A 15,721-nucleotide genomic window follows, 5' to 3' on the forward strand; every position below is an offset into this window, starting at 1 on the left:
GGGCAAAATCGTTAGATAAAATTACATTGCTAGGATACCTGGTTGCTTTGAAACACTAACAAGGACAGCGTTTCGTGTACACCCACACATTCGAGCCCACTTTTCGGCCCCAGAAAACATGCACAGTGCTGTCTGCATTCATTCATGCTCCATTCATAAGGTGAAGTAAGCTAGCGTTCGGACATGCAGGTTCACATCTATTACGTGCCTGTCAACATCTGTGTATAGGTTCAAGCGTAAGGCGCTATTTATAGATGTGACACAGAAGCGCCCACTTCCGCTCCTAGTAACCGGCCGGTCTAGCGCGATCCTGGTTCGTAGTTTCCGCACAAGGTCAGCTGCACCACGTTGCGCAACTTTTCCGAGCTGTCTGCTGCCGGCCGCGCCGGACAAAAAGCCGGTCGCTACGATGGGCGGGAGCGCAGGCAGCCGCTGCTTTGTTCCGGTGTGCGGGCGCTAGGTGGCGGGACGTGGAGCGGCGCTGCCGCGTTTCCCGCAAAGTGGGACCGGCGTCAGCGAAAAGGCGCAGTGCCTGGCGAACTGTCGCTCAGGTTTTGCATCCTGCTACTCTGCTCGTTAACAAGGGGTCCACGCGTGCTCGTCATCACCGAATTCGTCTAAATTTATGGTAATTGCAGGACTTGGCCAGAAATGAAACTGAAATACGTAGGAGCTCCAGATGACCAAGCTATTTTTTTTTTTTTTAAAAAAACTGCGTTTTTGACGCGGGTCAAGAGAGGCATGTGCCATTAATGATAGTGCAGATCAAATGCAATGGTTGGCACTGCGGAAAGAGTACACTATAGTAACGTGGAGGTAGTTGGGTCGAGAGTAATCATGTGAGGAACTTCTTTACTTTAAATTTTTACGTTACTTACACTAAAAATAACGTGAAAGCTCAGTATTTTGTATTCATTAACATTTTCAAAAATGTCATAAAAGGAAATGTAAAGGAAAATTTGAGTTTGTAAATAAATTTCCAGGGAAGGATTATAGCTACAGTGTCCACGAGAACTCCGCAAATACTTTTCCAAGAAAGGGTTGTAACTAAAGTATACAGACTTGGTATACCGTTAGCTTCTTTTTGACCCCCGAGCAGCCAGCGGCAGGCCCCACGAACAATAAGTTACCGGTACAAGTAAAACTGGCCCATAGGCAGTTGCGGACTACGCTATCTACGGCTGCGGAGCTCATTACCTTCGTGCTTCTCGACGAGAAACGAAAATTTTCTAGAATATCGTATTCTCGTATACGTTTTACAGTTCCTTCCTGGAAATTTATTTGCAATCGCAAATTTTCCTTTGCCTTTCCTTTCCATGCCCTTTATAAAATTTTTAATAAATACAATCTATAGAGCATTATTTCAATTTACTTGTATTGTAAGTAACTGAAATTTTAAAAAAAATAAAAAGATGTTCCTCTTTCGGAGTCGAGCTCACGCCCTTTGGACTTACGTCTTCTGCTCTCCCCACTGCACCAGCCACCTAACATGGATGGTTCATGCTTCACCCGACCTGCTTCAAAAACGCTATTTTTTCTAAAGAATTGGCGGTCTGGAGCTGCCACTTACGCCACTTTCATTTCTAGCCAGTCTGCAACTCGTGGTCTTGCGGTAGCGTTCTCGCTTCTTGCACGGGGTCCCGGATTCGATTCCCGGCGGGGTCAGGGATTTTTCCTCCCTCGAGATGACTAGGTGTTGTTGTGTCGTCTTCATTATCATCATTCATCCCGATTACGGTCGGAGGAAGACAATGGCAAACCACCTCCGCTAGGACCTTGCCGGTCTCTCGCATCGTCCCCTGCGCTCCCCGGAGTATGAGACCTCGTCATTATTTCTAGCCAACCCTGCAAGAGCACCGTAATTGTGAGATGGTTGGTTGGTTGGTTGGTTGTTTGGGGAAGGAGACCAGACAGCATGGTCATCGGTCTCATCGGATTAGGGAAGGAAGTCGGCCGTGCCCTTTCAGAGGAACAATCCCGGCATTTGCCTGGAATGATTTAGGGAAATCACGGAAAACCTAAATCAGGATGGCCGGACGCGGGATTGAACCGTCGTCCTCCCGAATGTGAGTCCAGTGTCTAACCACTGCGCCACCTCGCTCGGTCCGTAAATGTGAGAGAAATCGGCGATGACGAGTAGGTGCTGTCGCTTGCAAGTCAAGCCCGTTGTGACCAAATTGTGGCTAAAGATTGCACATGCCACAGAAGACTTTTCTTACCTCGTTTATAAATCTAAGAATCACTCTCAACGCATACAATTGTGTCAAGAATATATCTCCGGTTAACTATGTCTCTTTCGTTACATACGACCAGTACAGGCGGTCAGTCTGTGTAGCCACAAACAAAAACAACGTTTAAAACTTGGGAAATTAAGGAATGGGTTGTAGCCGTGTCTAGCAAGTAAGAGCATAGGGCATGATCTGGCTTCCAGTTGCATGTGGGAAGGGTTTCTTCATTTTCGGGAGTTTTTTTCAATTTCATAAGATGATTTTTTGTTAACATCGAGTATAGATTTAAGTGTCAGGAAGTCGTTTCTGAAAGTATTTGTATGGAGTGTAGCCGTGTATGGAAGTGAAACATGAACGATAACTAGTTTGGACAAGAAGAGAATAGAAGCTTTCGAAATGTGATGCTACAGAAGAATGCTGAAGATAAGGTGGGTAGATGACGTAACTAATGAGGAGGTATTGAATAGGATTGGGGAGAAGAGAAGTTTGTGGCACAACTTGACTACAAGAAGGGATCGGTTGGTAGGACATGTTTTGAGGCATCAAGGGATCACAAATTTAGCATTGGAGGGCAGCGTGGAGGGTAAAAATCGTAGAGGGAGACCAAGAGATGAATACACTAAGCAGATTCAGAAGGATGTAGGTTGCAGTAGGTACTGGGAGATGAAGAAGCTTGCACAGGATAGAGTAGCATGGAGAGCTGCATCAAACCAGTCTCAGGACTGAAGATCACAACAACAACAAGATGACTTTGTAACAAATACTCACTAGCGAAACTACTTTCAAGCGTAAAAGCTTAGCATGAAATAACAGTTGCATTTTCTTTCGTGGGTGCAGAGTTTAAGTTCACCTAGTTATTGTTCCTGTGTATTTGTATTTGGTAACAGGGGGCAATTTCCGACGGCTACAGTGTCACTCCTCACTATTTTTCACCCCAAGCCAAAATCTTCTCGCACTTTTAATTCATAGTTCTTACTAATATCGCTACCAAATCTTGGTAGAAGATATATATTTCTAAACACTCCCACAGAGGCAGGCTGGTGAATTCAAATAAAAACGAGAGAAGCGATAAGCGACCGACAGCCCATCGACAGCGAGGTCGTTAGAAATGGAGCACAGGCTCATGTTAGGCACGACAATCGGGCGTTTTCTTTCTGAAGATATCATGCCAGCATTGACCTTCATCGTTTAGAGAAACCACAAGAGCCTCAAGAGGGATGGTCGGACGAGAATGTGACCCCGATCGTTCAGAATCTGGCTCCAGCGTCTTTACTACTGTATTACCTCACTCGATTTGAAATTGGAACTCATTTACAATACTTCATGTAAATAGCATAGCTACAACAAATATATATTTCATTCAACGTTTGTATGTATGTCCGGACTAATACATACAGGCTGATTATGTGAGTTACAAACTTACAGGGATGATGAGGAAGGGCAAATGCATCAATTTGAGGCGAGGGACCCTGCCTCGGAAGACCGAGTCGAAAGTTATAAGAGAAAATCGTTCTGATATCTCTGACAGTGGAATACATTTACCGGTACTATCGTTGCTAAGATTGTAGGGTATACAACTTCCAGAGGTTGTAGTGTGGACTGAAACAAGGAAAACATGTCTAGCAAACATGGCTAACGCATATCGTAAGATCTACGAGTACTTGCTAATCTTCGCTACTGAGAAACACACCTTTTCTATTTAATGCATTTTAGAGCCCATATTTAGTGGACATTTTTTTCTTACTTTGGTTCATACTACCACCTCTAAAAGTTGCCTAACCTACAATCGTAGCAACAGTACCGGTACGTATAGTCCACTGCCAGAGGTATCAGAATAATTTTCACTTGCAGCTTTCGACTTAGTCATTATTGGACTAGGGTTCCTATGTTCAAATTGATATATTTACCTTTCTCCGTCATCCCTGAGATTGTGTGTACACTGTGTGTGGAAGATGCTCTTCCTACAACAGATATTACGTTCCAGCTCCGTGCCTCTGTTTGTTATAGGTGGAAACATTCAACACTTACAGCTTGAATTACAGTGGGATCTGAAGTTTTTTCTGACTCTGAAAGTAACTTTCAAATGCAGAGAAATCTTTGCTTTATATGACTATGCGAAAATGAGTCGCGATACGTATTCCCTTGTAGCTGCTTGGAAAAGCAACAGACCATAGATTCCTTGTGGAGACTGTGGAGCGTACACAGCATTCTGATTTATGTATGCTGGTTGGGCTTACAAGGGATTCATAGGTAGCAATTTTAGTCTTAATCTCACAGAGACTCATATAATGCGGTTTCAAACATGCGATAATGATCTGTTAGCAGCAGAACTGGAAGTAAATGGTAATAAACTAAATGTAGCACAGTTCCTTGGTGTCCAGTTGGATATCACGTTAAAATGGCGTCAACACATAGATAAACTAATCAATCTTATTGTGTTGATCTAAAGACAAGGGTTGGCTTAATTAGCATGTTTTCACTCTATGTTGTCTTTTGGATGATCCCGTTGACGTGAAGTTCACCTCTGAAAAAGGTGTATGTATAGAGAAATGTCAACTCGGACTGTTTTATATGAAGGAGATTGTGTCCAGGAAAACTCTTATAACTCGTTATTTTGACAGTTTATTATTAACCATGAGGATTATAATACACACTGAGGTGACGTAACTCATGGCATAACGATATGCACATATACACATGGCGGTAATATTGCGCACACTAGGTATAAACGGGCAGTGCGTTGGCGGAGCTATCATTTGTACTCAGGTGATTCATGTGAAAAGGTTTCCCATGTGATTATGGCCACGCAGTGGGAATCAACAGACTTTGAACGCGGAATGGTAGTTTGACATTGACGCGTGAGACATTCCATTTCGGAAATCGTTAGGGGATTCAATCTTCCGAGATCCACAGTGCAAGAGTGTGCCGAGAATATCAAATTTCAGGCGTTAGGCCTAACTCTCACTATGGGCGACACAGTGGAGAACGGCCTCCGCATAACGACATAGAGCAGCGGCGTTTGCGTAGAGTTGTCAGTGATAACAGACAAGCAACACTGTGTGAGATAGCCACATAAATCAACGTGGGACGTACGACGAACGTATCTGCTGGGACGTCGTGACGAAATTTGGCGTTAATGTCCTGTGGCAGCAGTCGACCGACGCGAGCTCCTTTGCTAGCAGGATGACATCGCCTCTCCTGGGCTCGTGACCTTATCAGCTGAACCCTAGAGGGCTGCAAAACTGTGGCCTAGTCAGATGAGTCCAAATTCCAGTTGGTAAGAGCTGATGGTAGGGTTCGAGTGTGGCACGAACTCCATTAAGCCATGGAGTCAAGTTGTCAGCGAGGTACAGTGCAAGCAGGTCATGGTTCGAGAATGGTGTGTGTGTGCTGTGTTTACATGGAATGGACTGGGTTCTCTGGTCCAAGTGAATCGATCAGTGGCTGTAAATAGTTATGTTCGGCTACTTGCAGACCACTTGCAGTCATTGATGGACTTCATGTTCCCAGACAACGATGGAAATTTTTGTGGATGACAATATGCCATGCCACCGGGCTGGTGGTTTGAAGAACATTCTGAACAAAATTCGAGCGAATGATTTGGTCACCCAGATCCCCCGACCTGAATCCCATCGAACATTTATGGAATATAACCGAGAGCTCAATACGTGAACAAAATCCTGCACCAGCAATACTTTCGCAGTTATGGACGACTACGGAGGCTACGTGGCTCAATATTTCTGCAGGGGCCTTCCAGGGACTTGCAGAATCAATGTCACACCGAGTTTTTGCACTACTTCGGGTAAAAGGAGGTCCGACACAGTATTAGGACGTATATCGTGACTTTTGTCACCTCTGTGTAAATAATTGGGGATTATTGGTTTCGGTTTTGCAGTAAACTATCGCAAGATCAGATAACTCCTTCCCATTGGAGAGTAGTACGTTTGTTCAGTGTTCACTTGGTATGGTATGCTACATCAGACTATGTTTAGCATGTCCGTCGCAGGATGTCACACGATTTGATCATGGAATAGACTTATTACTCTTGTAAAAAAATGGTTCAAATGGCTCTGAGCACTATGGGACTCAACTGCTGAGGTCATTAGTCCCCTAGAACTTAGAACTAGTTAAACCTAACTAACCTAAAGACATCACAAACATCCATGCCCGAGGCAGGATTCGAACCTGCGACCGTAGCGGTCTTGCGGTTCCAGACTGTAGCGCCTTTAACCGCACGGCCACTTCGGCCGGCTATTACTCATGTAGTAAAAGGAATTATTTGTTCTGAAGATAGTTTGCTAGAGGCCGGAAACCAGTAATCGCTCAAAGACCGTTTTTTGACCCTGACGTTTAATAAATACTCTGTTAAAAGCGGTGTTTATACTGGGTTTTATATGAAAGATGGTTGTGTACGGTATTTTATTGGTCAGAATGAAGCAAAAAAGTGCTGTTCTTTGGATTATGTCTCTTAAAGCTCTGTGATGTTCGAACTATTCTTCGGGATTACGTCTGGATTATTTTATGATTTAGTGAATTCCAGAGAGGACCTTGAGTTCTTGCTTCCACATGTCCCAAAGTTTTGTCACAAATTTAAGAGATCAATTCGTACTCTTGTCCAGGATTGTAGTCACAAAAAACTGTTTCCACCGCACAGAAAAAGGTAAGGCCGTACCGTTCCGACAAGAGTCATCCGTCTCAAAGCGTTGTAGCTCTCAAACAGTAGGCTAACTTGTATGTTTTATTGATCCACATAGTAATGGTATCATCCAAGTGATACCCGCCGGAAACCGTGTCTGCGGAGGAACGTTCTTCCGCGCGACCGCTACGGTCGCAGGTTCGAATCCTGCCTCGGGCATGGATGTGTGTGATGTCCTTAGGTTAGTTAGGTTTAAGTAGTTCTAAGTTCTAGGGGACTGATGACCTCGGAAGTTAAGTCCCATAGTGCTCAGAGTCATTTGGAGGAACGTTATTCAAGAACGGCATTCCTTTGCAGTGCCGTACAACTCACATGTAGCGTGAAGCATTTCAGATTACTCAAGAAAAGGTAAAAAAAAACTGTGTCAGGCAAGGCGCTGCGGCAGCGAACATTTCTCTATGTTCTTTGTAGAAGTCAAACAGTAGAGAAATGTTTACTGCGGACTTGTTCCAATTCGTTTGACAGATGGGAATGTGGTCCGAGATGTTGGAATGTAAGACTAGAACAGTGATCCACGCTGCTTCGCATGTTTTGGAACAAATTCTTTCATCAATGTATTTACTGCGGAGCAGGTCGAAGGATGATTTCAACCACTGAGGGAGCTGAAAGCATTTATTAATTGCACCAGATAAAGTTAACTCATTTCAAAGTTGTCGTGTTTTATCCCAGCATTAGATTTGTCACCGTGAATAGTGCGGGATACTGACGCAAAGAATGGTGCTAATACAACAGTTAATCAAATCCGAAGTTTAGCAGAAGATGCCACCTGTTGCACAGTTGATCAAGATGAGTGTTAACTTGTTAACCCAACCACACGGATGAAAATTCAGTCAGGTGGAAGGAGACGATAATTACAGGAGGATTATATGAGTGCTAGTCGTGTGCCCAACTAGAGCTGCATAATTATTAATGGTGTAAGATAAGGCTCATGGGGAGAAAAACGAAAGAAATGCTGACAGGTGCGAGATCTTCGAGGCTGCGTTCTCAGGATGCACCTTCCAAAAACTTTCAAGGAACATTCACCACTGCTCTTAGCATAATAGAGCTCAGTTAACAGAAAGCGAGAAAAACTGTCATTCTGTTGCGAAATTAATATAAAGATAAACTTCTTGAAGGTATAAAATGTCAGTCCCTTCTTCCCTATTTTCCAAGCCAAAATTCTCACTGCACTCAAAAAGTAAGTTTATCGGAGTGTTCAGAATGACGCGACTAAGTGGCTGTGCGATTGCGTCGGTGCGCGCAGTGCCACGGGGACGGGCTTGTACAGAACACCAGTGCTGATGAATCTGTCTGTCCGGTGGCTAACGTTGCACGAGACTTGCGAATCTTCCTCCCCACTGCGCTCGCCCGAGGGCACGACCCAGTCTCCCGGCGAGTTCACGGCTAAATCTGTCTGCCTTTTCACATCGGTGTCTCCGAGAAACACAACCGGCAGCTGCCACGCTGCAGATTCGTAGAAAATCAAAGCGCAGCAACGTATAACCAGCGACAGTGTGCTGTAAATCACAAGCATTTCTGTTACAGGTTATGCTAGATTGCTGCCTTTAAGTCCATAGCACAGGATGTCCTTTAGATAACAACATGTCACAGTAATTCCAGTTGTGCAAAACCTCCTGATATCTATAAAGTATTCTCTATATTGATTCCGTGAATGCTACTTTTCACATTTTCCATTTCTTTTCAGGCGTTCCAACCTGCATCTGTCCAACAGGAGTCCCGGATTTTGCCCTGCACCTCTCTTACCCATTTCTATGGATCTTTTTAATGAACTATTACATTAATTGTCTTTTGTTACAAGTGATAACGTGGGCATGTACTCCATTTTATACTCCGTAAGGGCCGCCCCGAGCAGAGAAGCACAAAAAAATTTCTTCTACTAAATGATGACAACGTAGGAGTTCGCTTACAATTCCTTTTGCCTACACATTTCTGTTAAAAAAAGTTAACATTCCCAACATTGTAACCTACATTCCTTGTTGCTCAGCCACGTGATAAATGATACTGCTACGTTAGACTATCTGCACAAGTACTGGTTCTAAAGACTGAAACTTTAGGAAAGTTCAGGCAGTTTCAGTCGCCAAGATAATGTGACGTCATTTTCCTATAAAATAATAGTTTTTGTTGATTGGGCTGCTGCATAACACACGTCATAGTATGATATTTTGAAAATCAAAGGTCCAGAATAGCTGTAGTGAGTTTAATATTCCTTACGACAGCTGTATCGGCTTTATTGCCATTCTCAGATAACGTCTAGTTTGATTTGACGGCCACGTTCCATCTATAGTAAACTGTCACTGTCTAATGCATAGTGATTACATGATATATAGTAATTATAAACACATGGAAAACGTATTTGAGAGTTCGTTTACTGTTTGTCATGTATTCACTACCAATTAGATAGTGAAGTTTACTATTGATGGTATTTGAACCTAAAATCAAATTAGACGTAACTCGAGAAAGGCAGTAAAGCCGAAACAGCTTTCGTGAGAAACATTAAGCTTATTGAAGCTGGTCTGCACTTTTAGTTTTCAAAATAATAATTTTTGAACCGTGTAAACACCAAATTTAAATTCAGTTTGTACGAGCGACATGCTGGGAATAATTTCATTGAAGCACACCTCTTTTGAACCTGTTGCCCTCCTCTGTAAGTACCCGCTTCGGAACGTCAGGAATTCTGACCGCAGCTTTCCCTCCACAGGGTCATACGATCTGCCGCGTCGTCGCGGTACGCAGAAATACCTTGGAGTTTGCGTCACGTCTCCCCGTGATCCCAGCCGCGTTCTGAAAGAAGACACGTACGGTTGGAACGGATAAGTTAGCTGCGCTCAGGCAGAATAGACACATCCTGCGACATGGCCTGTCACAGAATCTCGCTCTGAGTAATTTCGGGTTAAATGGTGACACTAATTGCCTAAAGCAAGGTGTTTAAAACGTTTACGGTAGCCTTAATGTACAAATTCTGGGCATCCGTATTTTGCTTCCGGGTACTATTCCTCAAACGCACCGTTTCAAAAATTTATAAATTGATGGAACTTATGCTTGTTATAAACTGATTTATCTCAATCAAGCAACACTTTTTCACTCGCACATTTACTTTTAATAACTTTACGAGCTTGTCGAAGCAGGCATATTGCGACTAAATATATGTTAAGTTCGTAGCGCTAATACATTTGCGTAACTAATCTCAACAAACTTTCAGAAATGCATCATATTCGGAAGCACGAGCGTAAATTTCTCCCCATTCTATTTATATCGTCTTTCATTTTAGACTCAAATTGAAGAGTTCTTGCAATGAAACGCTTTTGAAAAATATAAATGTATTCCACGACGATATTAAAGATATTTGGAAGAAATTACTGATAACATGAAATCACGTAGACAGACGGAAATCATGCAAATAACCATAACAAATGAAACACAATTAAGAAACAGAAAAGCGAAATTTATTCTTAGGACGAAAACCGAGTATTTGTTAACATATTTACAAAAAAAATTACTTCTAACAATAACGTGTTTTCATTTCCGTAAGTACGCATCTTCCATATTTCTATGAAGATTTCCAGCAAATCATCGCAAAACAATCAGAAATATTGAATTGGTACCTAATGAGGCGCCACCATGATTCAGGCACTTAATTCGGATTCAGAGAGAGAAGAGTTCAAATCCCTGTCAGACCGTCTACTTTAAGGTTGTCTGTAGTTTCTCCACGTCGAATAAGGTGAGTGATTGGAGGGTACATTTCAAAATGTCACCGTTTATTACCTGGCCCTTTCTTCTCCACTCCGAGGTTATGATCAGCCAGCCCCTAATGACCCCGTCGTCGGCAGCAAGTTAAACACACACTTTTTTTAAAAAGTGGGTTTCAACAGCAATATCAGCTTCTACGCAAGGATCATGGTAAAAACATATTTTTAGCTTTATCTGAACTAGATTTTACATGGAGCGCCTTAGCTTCGCGCGCGTGCGCGCCAGCGTGCACACACACACACACACACACACACACACACACTATGACAATAGCATGTACGTGCATGTAAGAATATGTTAAGAGACAGTAGTAATGTTCTACACTGGGCAATCACTACCATATATGCTCCTCGCAGCAGTGTTCTGAAAGGTGTGTTGCCTATACTGTAGGAGGCTCGGAACTCGTGTGATCGGGCCTCATTTTAGAAGCACGAACTTACATGATTTCTACTTACTCTAAAACTCATCTGCTGGCATACATGCAAACATTTCACGAAGTTCAGTGCGTGCAAATGGTTATGCGCTAGCCTATCAGAGTCCTGGTAAACTAGAGGTGAGCAGGGACTCTCGGCGGAAAAACAAAAAAATAAAAACAGGATCTCGGTTTCAATTTTGGCAATCAAAGGGTTGTACTATATGTGATACGTAAAACTTGAAGTGTAATTGAATACAACTTATTTCCTCAAGGACTTAGAAATCAGTGCTAGTATGTTGATTATGGAAATGAATGGAATGGTGAGGCTGAAACGTGAGTGTTGCACATAAGTTACTCTTACCGAATAATATCCAATAACAGACGGAGTCCTATCACCTGCGTTACATTTTCTCGCGCCTTAATGAACTGCAAGGAAGTTTGTATTTTAATTGAAAACATTTTACACAACCTAGTTATAAAGAAACGTATGGCATCATCTCTCCCGTTTCCAACCAAATCATGCTTAGGAAAATTTCGTACTCAGAGGCAGGTAAAACTATGTGGTCTACCACCATACTGGTACAAGTACTATACACTGAAGTGACAAAGGTCATAGAATGCCGATATCCACACATACGCCGGCCGGTGTGGCCGAGTGGTTCTAGGCGCTTCAGTCTGGAACCGCGCGACCGCTACGGTCGCAGGTTCGAATCGTGCCTCGGGCATGGATGTGTGTGATGTCCTTAGGTTAGTTAGGTTTAAGTAGTTCTAAGTTCTAGGGGACTGATGACCTCAGATGTTAAGTCCCATAGTGCTCAGAGCCATTTGAACCATTTGTACATATACAAGTGGTGGTAATATCGCGTACACAAGTTTTAAAAGGGCAGTGCGTTCGCGGAGCTGTCATTTTTACACAGCTGATTCATGTGAAAAGGTCTCTGACGTGATTATGGCCGCACGAAAAAATTAATAGATTTTGAACGCGCAGTCGTAGCTGAAGCAATTCGGTAACCGTTAAGGCATTCAGTATTCCGAGGTCCACAGTGTTAACAGTGTGCCGTGAATACAAAATTTCAGGCATTATCTCCCACCTCCCACTTCTCACCACGGACAACGCAGTGGCCAACGACCTTCACTTAACGACCGAGAGCTGCGACGTTTGCCAAGAGTTGTCAGTGCTAACATACAAGCAACATTGCGTGAAATAACCGCAGAAATCAATGTGGGACGTACGACGAACGTATCCGTTAGGAAGGCGCGGCGAAATTTTGCGTTAATGGGCTACGGGAGCTGACTATAGGCGCACGTGCCTTTGCTAACAGCACGACACTGTCTGCGGCGCCCCTCCTGGGCTGGTGACAGTATCGGTTGGGCCCTACCCGTGGCCTGATCAGATGAGTCCCGATTTCAGTTGGTAAGAGCTGATGATAGGGTTCGAGTGTGGCGCAGACCCCAAGAAGGCGTGGACCCATCTTGTCAACAAGGCACCGTGAAAACTGGCGGTGACTTCATAATGGTGTGGGCTGTGTTGACATGGAATGTACTGAGTCGGGGGATTCAAATGAAACTCGGTCACTAGTGTGAAGTAACGGTAACGATTTTACTAACTCAAAAATGTAGCTATACACAGTACACATACTCAAAAATTTGCGCCAAAATTGTTGGCACGTTTATCCCATGGGGCACTAGCCGGTCGATTCCATCCTTGAAGAAGTAATAGGCTGCTGTCGGATAAGGCCTGGATCCAGTCACACACTTCGTCGTCCGTTGTGAATCGTTGTCCGCGAATAGCTTGTTTTAGATGTCTAAACATATGAAAGTCACACGGTGAAAGGCTGTCCAAGACTAAAGCACTCACTTCCGCAACCATTTCCGGTGTCATGACACGGTGAGCCTATCCAGGACGAGCATCGTCTTCCAGTGACTCGCGCCCCTCGAGGAATCGTTTGCGCCATTCCACAACGCTTGAAAGACTCAGACTGTACTCACCGTACACAGCCTTCATCCGTCGATAGATTTCACAGCATCCCTCCGCAGCCAAAAATCGAATCACTCACTCCTCACTGTTCCTGCTCACCCACCTGCATGTTCAGTAGTGGACGATAACTTGTTCAAATGGTTCAAATGGCTCTGAGCACTATGGGACTCAACTGCTGAGGTCATTAGTCCCCTAGAACTTAGAACTAGTTAAACCTAACTAACCTAAGGACATCACACACATCCATGCCCGAGGCAGGATTCGAACCTGCGACCGTAGCGGTCTCGCGGTTCCAGACTGCAGCGCCAGAACGGCGCGGCCACTTCGGCCGGCCGATAACTTGTCTGACCACCTTCTCTTCGGCGTGAAACCACACTGGCACTATGCAACATCAAACGGTGCGCATCCGTCAGTCTCTCTACCAATAGATGGCGTCATCATACCGCAGTTACGTGGTGCCACCTTACGTGTAAGGCAAAGGTAGAAGTACTGACCAGGTTTCATTTGAATGAACCTCATTTATGCGGCTTCTAAGTTATTTCTTCTGTCTGTTCCTCACAAGCTGCCAATCCGCTTCCTGAGAGCTTAGAGGGCGTCTGCCTGGAAAGAAATTTAGTGGAATACCTATATTACAATCTGCATGCGCCTGAGACATTATAACCCCTACAGTGCGGAAGCAACTATCTTTATTAATGAGACCATTAGAGCAATATTCGTCACTATGCGAAAAAAGTAAGTGTGTATGTAAATATTCCATACAGGACACTAGATGCGTTACTGCTTTATGCTTGTGAACAAGACATAGGTAGTGCGCCTCACTAAATACCAGATATGGTACTGTTGCCAGCCGGCCGGGGTAGCCGAGCGGTTCTAGGCGCTACAGTCTGGAACCGCGCCACCGCTACGGTCCTGCCTCGGGCATGGATGTGTGTGATGTCCTTAGGTTAGTTAGGTTTAAGTAGTTCTAAGTTCTAGGGGACTGATGGCCTCAGAAGTGAAGTCCCATAGTGCTCAGAGCCATTTGAACTGTTGCCGGACTGCTGAATTGCGCTCACAGACTGATTTCTTTTATTTCCCTTCGTATTTCTCGTATAGACAAAACCACTATGGTCTACCATCCATAATGTTTTTAACATTGCGCAGTACAGCCATATCCCATGTTAAGGAATCGAAGATTTCCAGTGCGTAACTGGTGCACAGAAACCTTTTGCGTAATTAATAATTTGAGGAAGTGATACAATTTTCTTTAAGAAATTTTTGTATACGGAGAGCCTCAGAGCCGCACAAAGTACAGCTATGCGCCTGTCGAAGGAATTATCCTGCTATATGAGTGAACCGATTTAGAGAAATCATGGAACACCTGAGTCAGAATTCCAGGATGGATAATTTGAACCACACTTCTCGCGTATGCTAGCCCTCTGTCTTAATCATTGACCAGCGTTGTTCGGTACACAGTACAGATTGTTTATAAATTAATTATACAAAAGCAATCTTTATTTCGGAAAAATAAATAACTTACAGAAATATTTGACGTACCACTGAATGCAGTATATCTTCGAGTTTTATTCCCACCAAACATTGCTAGTTCGTAACATTTCCGCTAGGTGGCATGCACGAATGAGTTACTCCAGCAGACATCATGGTGTCGTATAATGGTGCAGAGCGTGCTCGTTGTTGTTTATGGTTTCATGAATCCATACTCGCTAAACGCTTCAGAGATAATTCTGGACTAAATATCGCAAGCTGCCACCTCAAATACAAACTGGTATTAATTGTTAAAATCGTTCCATCGAAACTGGTTGTGTATCATATAGGACTTCAGGTCACGGTTTGCCAGCAGTCTCGGACGCAGCAGTGGAACAAGTCAGTCAGTTTTACATTCGCAGTCCGGGTAAATCAACGAGTCATGGCGTCTTAGAATTGAATATGCCTAGTGTTACAGTGTGAAAGATATTACGGAAGTGGCTGTCGTTCAAACCCTACATATTGGAACTGTTGCAAGTTTTAAAAGAAAATGGCAAATAAAAACGAGCTAAGTTTTGTGTAGAAGTGTTTAGCAGAATGCAGACTGAAAATGATTTTCTTAATAAAATTGTGTTCAGTAACGAAGCCATCTACCATACCTGCGGTAAGATGAATAGTAATAATGATTGGATATGGGGTGAGCGGAAACCACGTCACGTAATCGAACATTTACGGGACTCGCCTAAGGTAAATGCTTTTTTTTTCTGCGCTGTAAGCTGTAACAAGATTTACGCGCCATCACATTATCGTCGTGAAGTTGTCGCTTATCTCCGTAGGAATGCGCTGACTTGAATTGGACGTAGTGCAGCAATATCTTGGCCAGCAAGATCACCCGATTCAACCCCCACAGACATATGCGTATAGGGTTACATTAAAGACAGAGTTGCTCTTCCTCCGCTTCCGGTAAACGTCGACGAGTTGCGACAACAGATAACACGAGCAGCTGCCACCATATATTTAGACTCGCTTCATGGGATTCGACAGAAAACTGACTACAGGTGGGAAATTTGTCATTTTACAAAAGGTAGCCATACTGAACATTTGTAAATAAAACTTGAAGGTGTACTGTATTCTGTGCTGTGCTTAGTACACTGTTCGATAGAGCTCTTGACAAATCGTGAATCTATCTTTAG

At 43.6% G+C, this 15,721-nt stretch overlaps 1 protein-coding gene across 1 annotated transcript in view; it reads left to right on the top strand.

Annotated features, from left to right (window-relative positions):
- Window positions 1-15,721, top strand: part of LOC124610492 (protein unc-13 homolog 4B-like) — a 138,217-nt gene that overhangs the window by 18,677 nt on the left and 103,819 nt on the right. The gene's annotated exons all lie outside the window — the stretch shown is intronic.

Source organism: Schistocerca americana, chromosome 1 (genome assembly GCF_021461395.2).
Source record: "Schistocerca americana isolate TAMUIC-IGC-003095 chromosome 1, iqSchAmer2.1, whole genome shotgun sequence".
NCBI classification, from domain to species: domain Eukaryota; kingdom Metazoa; phylum Arthropoda; class Insecta; order Orthoptera; family Acrididae; genus Schistocerca; species Schistocerca americana.